Source organism: Leptonychotes weddellii, chromosome 4 (assembly GCF_054177405.1).
Source record: "Leptonychotes weddellii isolate Sample4059 chromosome 4, ASM5417740v2, whole genome shotgun sequence".
Taxonomy (NCBI): Eukaryota; Metazoa; Chordata; class Mammalia; order Carnivora; family Phocidae; genus Leptonychotes; species Leptonychotes weddellii.
In genome coordinates this window covers 19,733,946-19,745,980 of record NC_138372.1, presented here as the reverse complement: position 1 = coordinate 19,745,980, position 12,035 = coordinate 19,733,946, and positions in this window count along the sequence as shown.

Genomic DNA, 12,035 nt, shown 5'->3' with positions numbered 1-12,035 from the left:
TGATAGAGAGAGAGCATGAAAGGGTGGAGAATCAGACTCCCTGCGGAGTGGGGAGCCCGATGTGGGGCTGTGGGGCTGGAGCCCGATGTGGGGCTCCATCCGGGGACTCGAGGATCACGACCTGAGCCGAAGGCAGTCGCTTAAACAGCTGAGCCATCCAGGCGCCCTTTAATGACACGATGTATTCTGTCTGTAACTTAAAAAAAATTCCTTGATTGATTGGAGAGCGGGAGCAGGAGGGATAGAGGGAGAGGAAGAGAATCTTTTTTTTAAAGATTTTATTTATTTGACAGAGACACAGCGAGAGAGGGAACACAAGCAGCGGGGAGTGGGAGAGGGAGAAGAAGGCTTCCCGCGGGGCAGGAAGCCCGATGCGCGGCTCGATCCCAGGACCCTGGGATCATGACCTGAGTGGAAGGTAGACGCTTAACGACTGAGCCACCCAGGCGCCCCTGAATCTTTTTTTTAAAAAATAGGTTTTATTTATTTATTTGACACAGAGAGAAACACAGCAAGAGAAGGAACACAAGCAGGGGGAGTGGGGAGTAAGAGGGGGGAGAAGCAGGCTTCCCGCTGAGCAGGGAGCCGGATGCGGGGCTCCATCCCAGGACCCTGGGATCATGACAGAAGTCAAAGGCAGACGGTTAATGACTGAGCCACCCAGGCGCCCCAAAGAGAGAGAATCTTAAGCAGACTCCCAAGTAGGCTCCCAGACCAGTGTGGAGCCCCCACTCGGGGATCTCTCTCACAACCCTGAGATCATGACCTGAGCTGAAATCAGGAGTTGGACCTTAACTGAGCCACCCAGGCGTCCCGCCCCCCCAAAAAATTCCTTTAAAGAGAGAGGGAGAAAACATCCTAAAAAAGAAAAAGAAAAAATCCTAGTCCCACTACCAAGAGAGAACCAATGATAACATATTGGTTTTTTATTCTTTGCATATGTTTATTATATATTATATATTGCTATTATATGTATATTCTGCCTTTAACATGCTTATATTTGTAGTATATAAATTATAGTTGTGTAGCTTGCTTTTTCCACTTACTACATTTCATGATACTTTTCATAATATTAAATATTCCTTAAACATAATTTTTAAAAAGATTTTATTTATATACTTGACAGAGAGAGAGAGCAGGGGAGCTGCAGAGGGAGAGGGAGAAGCAGGCTCCCCACTGAGCAGGGAGCCCAATGCCGGGCTCTATCCCAGCATCCTGGGATCATTACCTGAGTCGAGGGCAGACGCTCAACCTGATAAGGGAAATCTGTGTTCTAAGGTGGCCGACCAAGCCAGCAAGGGAATCCTAGTCCCGCTGTCCTGGGCTTTTCCTCCTGCCCCACCTGCTAAGTGTGTGAAAGTACCAAGTATGCGGAAGTAGAAGTGTATAAATTACCCCCTTTGTTTGTGCTTGGGGCAGACCTTTGGAGATCACTCTCCTCTGCGCCCGCCAGCATTAAATAAACCCCCTGCCTTCCAAGATCTCCGAGTGCCATTCGGTTCTTCTGTCGGGTGATCCAGTCCGGGTTCCGTAACAAACCGACTGAGCCACCCAAGCACCCCTTCTTAAATGTAATTTTTAATGACTTTTTTTTGAGAGAGAGAGAGAGAGAGCAAGAGCGCTTACAGGGTGGGGAGGGTAGGAGCAGAGGGAAAAGGAGAGAGAGAATCTCATGGAGCCTGATGCGGGGCTCAGTCCCACAACCCTGAGATTGAGGCCTGGGCTGAAACCAAGAGTCTGTCACTCAAACAACTGAGCCACCCAGGTGCCTCTTTAATGAATTTTTTAAAGAGTAAACTCTATCTGCAAGTGGGGTTTGAACTCATGACCCCAAGATCAAGAGTTGCATGCTCTACTAACTGAGCCAGCCTGGCACCCCAAACATAATTTTTTAAAAGATTTTATTTATTTGAGAGAGAGACAGTGAGTGAGAGAGAGAGAGCATTCGCACAAGTGGGGAGGGGCAGAAGGGGAAGGAGAAAGAAATTGAAGCTGACTCCGCACTGAGCAGGGACTGTGAGATCATGACCTGAGATGAAACCAGGAGTTGGACACCCAACCGACTGAGCCACCCAGGTGCCCCCAAACATAATTTTTAATGGTTGCAGAATGCTTATATGTGATATAATTCATTCCTTGATTCCTACTGCTGGAAATTTAGGGTTTTCCTCCCAATTTTTCACTACAATACATTAAGATGAGATAAAACTCTAGCATACAGAGTACTGTATTTTATCCCTGATTCATTCTTTTTTTTTTTTTAAAGACTTAATTTATTTATTTGACAGAGAGAGACACAGTGAGAGAGGGAACACAAACAGGAGGAGTGGGAGAGGGAGAAGCAGGCCTCCGGCGGAGCTGGGAGCCCAACGCAGGGCTGGATCCCAGGACCCTGGGATCATGACCTGAGCCGAAGGCAGACACTTAATGACTGAGCCACCCAGGCACCCCTATCCCTGATTGATTCTTTAGGTTAAATTTCTAGAAGCAAATTCATGAGTCGAAGGCTATGAGCAAATATATTTAAGACTCTTGATGCTAATTGTAAAAACTTTAAGAAGTTTATTTATTTATTTATTTTTATTTATTTATTTTTTAAAGATTTTATTTATTTATTTGAGACAGAGAGAATGAGAGAGACAGAGAGCACATGAGAGGGGGGAGGGTCAGAGGGAGAAGCAGGCTCCCTGCCGAGCAGGGAGCCCGATGCGGGACTCGATCCTGGGACTCCAGGATCATGACCTGAGCCGAAGGCAGTCGCTTAACCAACTGAGCCACCCAGGCGCCCCTAAGAAGTTTATTTTTGAACATTATTGATGCTTGTCTTAGTCAGCTAAGGCTGCCATAACAAAATTCCATAGACAGGGTAGCCTAAACAACAGATATTTATTTTGTCACCGTTCTGGAGCCTGGAAGTCTGAGATTAGGGTGCCAGCATGGTTGAGTTCTGGTGAGAGCTCTCTTGCTGGCTTGTAGATGGTCACCTTCTTGCTGTGTCTTTCCATGGCCAAGAACTAGCAAGTAAGCTCTCTGGAGTCTTTTCTTATAAGGGCACCAGTCCCATCATGAGGGCCCCACCCTCACATCTTCATCTAAACCTAATTACTTTCCAAAGGACCCAATTCCAAATACCATTACATTGGGGGTTAGGGCTTCAACACACAAATTTTGAGGGGATTTCAGTCCATAGCAATGTCTCTGATGGACTTAGTGCTGTGATTCAGGCAGGAGTACAGAGCCTATGATTCAGGCAGGAGTACAGAGCCAAATACTGCCAGGATCAAACAGGTGAGGAAGACAGAAATAAATATAAATAGCTCAGATAAGCAAAGAACCCTGAAAATAGTCTGACCAAGTCACTCCTAGACAAAACTCTTCATGGCTCTCATTGTCCAGGTTGTGTTTGGACATACAGTGAGTCATATTTGGTCTGCTGAAATATATTGTTCGGTCCTCTGGGTTTAACAAAAAATTGAGTAAGTTGCTAAGCTTTAAAAATTGGGAGATTTTTGTAAAATCCCCCAATTGTGAATTATCTTAGAAAACAAGTAAGATAGGTTACTGAGCCGGGGCGCCTGGGTGGCTCAGTTGGTTAAGCGACTGCCTTCGGCTCAGGACATGATCCTGGAGTCCCGGGATCGAGTCCCGCATCGGGCTCCCTGCTCGGCGGGGAGTCTGCTTCTCCCTCTGACCCTCCTCCCTCTCATGCTCTCTGTCTCTCATTCTCTCTGTCTCAAATAAATAAATAAAATCTTAAAAAAAAAAAAAAAAAAAGATAGGTTACTGAGCCTGCGTTCCTGGTGCCATCATTAGGACTGGGTAGCTGGCTTGTCTCCTCCAATTCTCAGTTCCCATAACAGTAACACATAGACCACTTGACTCATTTACATACTAGCTTGCTCTCTGTAGGAACCTGACTTTGAAACCTCTGGACAGGGTCAAGATTCCTTAACATGGCATTCAAAGCCCTATGATGGTTCTGTGCCTTCCCTTTCACCTTTACTTGCTTCTATTCACTCTTGCTCAAACACACCCTTGCTCAAGGTCAAAGTGTAAGGTAGTGGCAGAGTGGGAATTAGAATCAAGGTTTCTCAACTCACCATCTCTTTTAACTACCTCATTTGGTTCTTCACTCATTAACTTGAGGTGTTTGGTTTGTTGGGTTTTTTTATAAGACTAGGCCAAAGCGAGCCAGTTGGCATGAAACCAAATGGAATGTAAAACAACAACAACAACAAAAACAAATGGAATGGAATGTTCAGAGGTGGAAATTTTGCTACCAGATGTGCAACATCACCAGCGTCTCACTCCCCCTGCTCACTCTGCTCCAGCTAGATCGGCTACTTTGCTTTGACCATGTGAAGCCACTCTTGTCTCAAAGCCTTTGCCTTTGCTATTAAACTTCAGCTTGAAATGCTCTGTATCTTCATAGCTTATGTTATTATACTCTTTTCTTCATAAATTTTACTATTTATTTATTTATTTATTTATTTATTTTAAGATTTATTTATTCATTTGGGAGAGCGAGAATGAGAGAGAGTACATGAGAGGGGGGAGGGTCAGAGGGAGAAGCAGGCTCCTCGCCGAGCAGGGAGCCCGACGCGGGACCCGATCCCGGGACTCCAGGATCATGACCTGAGCCGAAGGCAGTTGCTTAACCAACTGAGCCACCCAGGCGCCCCTACTATTTATTTTTTAAAGTAGTCTCTATGCCCAACAAGGGGCTAACTCATCATCACAAGATCAAGAGTTGCATGATCTTCCACCTGAGGCAGCCAGGTGCCCCTGTTATTATATTCTTTAGTCCCGTATCTTATCAGGACACTCTATAAGGTGACAACTTTATCTGATCACACTACATAAAATAGTTCAATTTCAGCCATTTTATATCTCCTTACCCTGCTTTATTTTTCTTCCACCTAACATACAAACTTGTTTAATTTTTGCCTTTCTCACATTATGGAAACTCCAGGAAGCCAGGACTTTGGTTTTCTGTTGTATTCCGGCACCTAGCACAGTGCCTGGAACATAAGAGGCATTCAATAACTGTTTGTTTTAATAAATTAATGAATAAATAAATGAATTATACACTCCTAGAAGAATCCTACTATTTCACAGACCAGGTGATTTTCAATTCATTGCATCTTTCACCCACGAGCTAAGTAATCTTTGTTTTTAGGACTCCAGATACCAAGAAAGGTATTTATTTATTGGCTGGTTACTCCTAATGTCACTGGACAATGTGGGGAGAGAAAAGGATGAGCATGGGGATGCAAATTAACACATTCCCTGGTATGTGGTGTGTAGCTGTTGAGCTTGCAAATGCTTTTCTCTCCATACCTGTTGATAAGGACCACCAGAAATAGTTTGCTTTCAGCTGGTGTGGTGGCTAATTTTTATGTATTGATTTGACTGGACAACAGGGTACCCAGATATTTGGCTAAACGTTATTTCTAGGTGAGGCTATGAGGGTGTTTCCAGATGAGATTAGCATTTACTCAATACACTGAGTCAAGCAGATTGCCCTCCCCCATATGAATGGGCACCATCTAATCCACGGAGATCCCAAATAAAACAAAAAGGCAGAGAAAGGGAGACATAGGTCTTCTGCACTTGGACTAAAACTTACACTATTGGTTTTCTTGATTCTCAGGCCTTTTTTTTTTTTTTTAAGATTTTATTTATTCATTTGAGACACAAAGATACAGAGAGAGAGAGAGCATGAGCAGGGGGAGAGGCAGAAGCAGGCTCCCCGCTGAGCCAGGAGCCCGATGCGGGGCTCAATCCCAGGGCCCTGGGATCAAGACCTGAGCCAAAGGCAGATGCTCAACCATCTGAGCCACCCAGGTGCCCCGATTCTCAGGCCTTTGACCTCAGACTAATACTACATCACTAGCTTTTCTGGGTCTCCAGTTTGCAAATGGCAGATCATGGGACTTCTCAGCCTCCATAATCGCTGAGCCAATTCTGTATAGCCTATACATGTTATTGGTTCTGTTTCGCTGGAGAACCTTGACTACTACCTACAGCTGGTGAGTCCAGCAATAGACCGTCACTGTTCTGCCTCAGGAATGTATCAGTTCTCCAACTCTATGTCAAAATTTGGTTCAAGGGAAATTGATCACTGTCTTAGTCCATTCAGGTTGCTATAACAAAGTACCATAGACTGGGTGGTTTACAAACAATAGAAATTTATTTCTCACAGTTCTGGGGGCTAGAAGTCCAAGATCAGACAGACAGCATGATTAGGTTCTGGTAAGATCCCTTTTCCAGGTTGCTGACTGCTGGACTTTTCATAGTATCCTCGCATGGCAGAAAGAGAGTGAGAGCTCTCTGGGGTCACTTTTATAAGGGGACTAATCCCATTCATGAGGGCTACATCCTCATGACGTAATCACTTTCCAAACGCCCCACCTTGTAATACCATCACATTAGGGGTTGTAATTTCAACATACGAATTTTGAGGGGCACAAACATTCAGGCCATTATGATCACATTTCCCTTCCACAAGATATCACACTGGTCCATTACATTGATGACATCATGCTAATGAGACCTAGTGAGCAAGAAGTAGCAACTGCTCTAGACTTATTTGTAAGACATCTGTGTGTCAGAGGGTGGGGAATAAATCTGGAAAAAATTCAAGGGCCTTCTACCTTTGTGAAATTTCCAGGGATCCAGTGATGTGGGGCATGCTGTGATATCCCTTCTAAAATGAAGGATAAATTGTTTTATCTGTCCCCTTCTACAATTAAAAGAGAGGCATAACACTTAGTAGGACTTTTTGGAGTTTGGAGGCAATGCTCTTCATTTGAGTGTATTATTCTAACCTGTTTACTGAAAAACCTGAAAAGCTGCTAGTTATGGGTGGGGATCAGAGCAAGAGAGAAGTCCAGACTCCGGTGCAGGCTGCCCTGCAATTTGGGTCATACAATCCAGCAGATTCAATGGTGCCTAAAGTGTCAGTGATGTATGGGGAGGCTGTTTGGAATCTTTGGCAGGCCCATATAAGTGAATTGCAGCCTAGGCCCTTAGGATTTTGGAGCAAAACTCTACTATCCTCTGCTGACAACTTCTCTCTTTTTGAGAAATAGCTCTTGGCCTGCTACTGGGCCTTTGTAGAAACTGAATGCTTAACCCTGGACCAACAAAATTACCATGATATCTGAGGTGCCCATTTGAACTGGGTGTTTTCTGACTCACCAAGGTATAAAGTTGGGCATACACAGCAGCACTTTATCATCAAATGGAAGTGGCACATATATATGATTGGGCCTGAGCAGACCCAGAAGGTACAAGGTAGCTACGTGAAGTACCCCAAATGTCCATGTTCCACTCCTGTTACACTACTTTCTCTTTCCCAGCCTACATCTGTGGCTTCACGTGGAATTCCCTGTAATCAGTTTGCAGAGAAAGAAACGACTCAGGCCGGGCTTGTAAACGGTTCTGTGCAGTATGCAACCAGCACCTGAAAGTAGACAGCTGTAGTAGACAGCTGTAGTAGACAGCGTAGTAGACAGCGTAGTAGACAGCTGTAGTAGACAGCTGAAGTAGACAGCGTAGTAGACAGCTGTAGTAGACAGAGTAGTAGACAGCTGTAGTAGACAGCTGTAGTAGACAGCGTAGTAGACAGCGTAGTAGACAGCTGTAGTAGACAGCGTAGTAGACAGCTGTAGTAGACAGCTGTAGTAGACAGCTGTAGTAGACAGCGTAGTAGACAGCTGTAGTAGACAGCTGTAACCGCTTTCTTGGACATTGTGAAGGTCAGCAGTGAAGGAAAATCCTCCCAGTGGGCAGAAATGCAAGTATTGCTCCTGGTTGCGCACTTTTTTTGGAGAAGAAATATGGCTAGACATACAATTATATACTGCTTCATGGGCTATGGCCAATGGTTTGGCTGGATATAAGAGACTTGGAAGGAATATGATTGAAAAATTGACAAGAGAATTTGGGGAAGAGGTATGTAGATAGACCTCTCTAAATGGGCAAAAAATGTGAAGATATTTGTGTCATATATGAATGCTCACCAAAGAGTGACCTCAGCAAAGGAAATGTTAATAATTAAGTGGACAGGATGACCTATTATGTGGATACCAGTCAACCTTTTTCTCCAGCCACCCCTGTCATCACCTAATGAGCTCATCCACAAAGTGGCCATGGTAGCAAGGAGGTTATGCCTGGTCTCAGCAATATGGACTTCCACTCACCAAGGCCATCCTGGCTATAGCTACTGCTGAGTGCCAAATCTGCCAGGAGTAATGACCAACAAGACCTCCTGATATGGGGGTGCCTGGGTGGCTCAGTCGTTAAGCATCTGCCTTCGGCTCAGGTCATGATCCCAGGTCCTGGGATCGAGCCCCACATCGGGCTCCCTGCTCCTTGGGAAGCCTGCTCCTCCCTCTCCCACTCCCCCTGCTTGTGTTCCCTCTCTCGCTGTGTCGCTCTCTTTCAAATAAATAAATAAATCTTTAAAAAAAATTAAATAAAATTTAAAAAAAGACCTCCTGATATGACACCATTCCCTGGAGTGATTACCTACTGATGGTAGGTTGGTTACATTGGTTGGTTACATTGGACCACTTCTATCATGGAAGGAGCAGTGTTTGATTCTCACTGGAATAGACACCCTGGATAACAAAGTTATCTTCCTTACATGCAATGCTTTTGCCAAAACCATCATCCATGGGCTTACAGAATGTGTTATGTACCATTATAATATTCCACACAGCGTTGCTCTGGCCAAGGAGCTCACTTGACAGCAAATGAAGTGTAGCGATGGGCCCATGCTTATGGAGTTCACTGGTTTTACCATGTTCCCTACCATCCTGGAGCAGTTGGCTTGATATGACAGTGGAATGGCCTTTTGAAGACTCAGTGCTAGCTGGGTGGCAATACCTTGCAGGGCTGGGGCAAGGTTCTTCCAAAAGCTGTATATGCTCTGAGTCAGCATCCCGTATATGGTGATGCTTCTCCCATAGCTAGGATTCACAGATCTAGGAATCAAGGGGTGCAAATGGGAATGACACCACTCACTATATTACCCCTAGTGCCCCACTAGCAAAATTTTGCTTCTTATTCCTGTGAACTTATGCTCTGTTGGCCTAGAGGTCTTATTTCCAAACAATGGTTCCATTGAAGTGGAAGGTAGGACTGTTGCCTGGCCATTTTTGACTCCTTATGCCTCTGAATCAATAGGCAAAGTGAGTTACTGTGCTGGCTAGGGGGACTGACTACCAAGGAGAAATTGGACTACTACTCTACAGTGGAAGTAAGGAAGAGTATGTCTAAAACACAGGAGACCCTGGGGCGCCTGGGTGGCTCAGTCGTTAAGCATCTGCCTGCGGCTCAGGTCATGATCTCAGGGTCCTGGGATCGAGCCCTGCATCGGGCTCCCTGCTCGGCGGGAAGCCTGCTTCTCCCTCTCCACCCCCCATGCTTGTGTTCCCTCTCTCGCTGTGTCTCTCTCCGTCAAATAAATAAAATCTTAAAAAAAACCACCAAAAACACAGGAGACCCTTAGAGCATCTCTTAGTATTATCATGCCCTGTGTTAAGGTTAATGGAAAATTGCAGCTCAATCCTGGCGGGACTACTAATGGCCCAGACCCTTTAGGAATGAAGGTTTGGGTCAACCTACCATGTAAAGAACCATACCAGCTGAGGTGCTTGCAGGCTTCCCTTTGAAGGCAAAGGGAATACAGAATGAGAAGTGGGGGGCACCTGGGTGGCTCAGTCAGTTAAGCATCTGCCTTTGGCTCGGGTCGTGGTCCCAGGGTCCTGAGATCGAGCCCCTCATCAGGTTCCTGACTCGGCGGGGAGCCTGCTTCTCTTGCTCCACCTGCTTGTAGTCTCACTCTCTCTCTTTCTGTCAAACGAATAAATAAAATCTTAAAAAAAAAAAAAAAAGAATGAGTAGGGGAAGAAGGTAGTTAAAAATACCAGCTACAAGAGTGCCTTGGGGGGCTCAGGCAGTTAAGCATCTGACTCTTGATCTCAGCCAATGTCTTGATGTTAGAGTCATGAGTTAGAGCCCTGCATTGGGCTCCATGCTGGGCTTGGAGCCTACTTAAAAAAAAATACCAGGTAAAACCATGACCAGTTACAGAAATGAGGACTATAAATGGTATGAGTATTTCCTTCCTTCTTATTTTGTATATTTATGTATATTTGGAATATATATACAGATACACACACAAACACATATTTATATATATGTAGCAAATATCTATATATGTAGCAAACTCTCTCTCTCTCTCTCTCTATATATATATACTCTTCTGCAACTTCCAGACAGCACAGAGGACGGGTCTTCAGACAGATCTTATGCCCAGAATATATAAAGAATTCTTAAAACTCAACAACCAGGGGCGCCTGGGTAGCTCAGTTGGTTAAGCATCTGACTTAGGCTCAGGTCATGATCTCAGGGTCTTGGGATCAAGCCCCATGTTGAGCCCCACCTTGGGCTTTGTGCTCAGTGGGGAGTTTGCTTGTCCCTCTTCCTCTCCCTCTGCTTCTCTCTTCTACTGGTGACCTCTCTCTGTCAAATATAAAAAAAATCTTAAAAAAAACCCCAACAACTCAACAATCAAAAGACAATTCAAAATATGTAAAGGACTTGAATAGACATCTTTTAAAAAATATTTTATTTATTTATTTATTTATTTATTTATTCATTAGAGAGAGAGAGAGAGAGCACATGCATGGGGGGAGGGGCAGAGGGAGAGGGAGAGAGACCATCTCAAGCAGACTCCCTGCAGAGTGCAGAGCCCCATGTGGGGCTCAATCTCATGACCCTGAGATCATGACCTGAGCTAAAACCAAGTGTTGGACACTTAACTGACTGAGCCACCCAGGCGCCCCTCCCTTCTCCCTCTCCCACTCCCCCTGCTTGTGTTCCCTCTCTCGCTCTGTCTCTGTCAAATAAAGAAATAAAGTCTTTAAAAAAAAAAAAAGGTGACTTTCAGAGTAGATGCCACCCCTAAACTAGAGTACACTGCTTGATGAGCAGGGTGTGGGCTGAATTTTAGTCCTCCCTGGCCCCTTTAGTTAGGTGTCCTTATCCAGTGAACAACCTGCCCAACCATATCAACAGATCTGCAGGGATCCTTTATACCAGTGGTTTACAACTCTGGTCACATATTGGAAAAAGGGGGAGCTTTTTGAAAATACCCAAGCTCACACCCCAGTCTCAGAGATTTGGATTTATTGGTCCTGAGGCTTTGGCTTAATTTTAAAACTTTCAGGTATTTTGATGTGCTGCCTGGGTTAGGAATTACAACTTTGGCTTTCTGATGTGAAAATCTCAAACTAGACTCTATTGCAAATGTGTGTTTGCATCATCTAGGCATGCACTGACATACTGATAGGGTCCATGATGCAGACAAAATGCTAATGCCGATGCCAACACCAACCACTGGCACTTCTACATTTACTTCCAGGAGTCTTCACCATTATCCCTCATTCCCAGATGTTCAGGCACGCCCCCAACCTGTCCCACATCTTGAGAGGGAAACTAATAATGGGCAGCTGAACCACTACACTGGGATTGCAACATAGGTTTGTAGGAGCAGGAGCTTTTTTTTTTTTTAAGATTTTTTTATTTATTTGAGAGACAGAGAGAGCACACAAGCAGGGGGGAGGGGCAGAGGGAGAAGCAGACTCCCCACTGAGCAGAGAGCCCGATGCAGGGCTCAATCCCAGGACCCTGGGATCATGACCTGAGCCGAAGGCAGATGCTTAACCCTGGTGCCCCTGTGGGAGCAGGAGCTTTGAAGGAAAGTTCTTGCTTAGCAGAAACCTGGTTGTGTGACCTTGAGAAACTTCACAATTCCCTTCTTCGGTTACTTTGCTTATAAAATTGGGTGATGGGCATTAAGGAGGGCACGTGATGTGATGAGCACTGGGTGTTATATGCAACTGATAAATTATTGAACAAGTATGTACTCTATGTTGGCTAATTGAATTTAAAAAAAACAAAAAAACAAAAAACTAGGGACCCCCGGGTGACTCAGTTGGTTAAGCGTCTGCCTTTGGCTC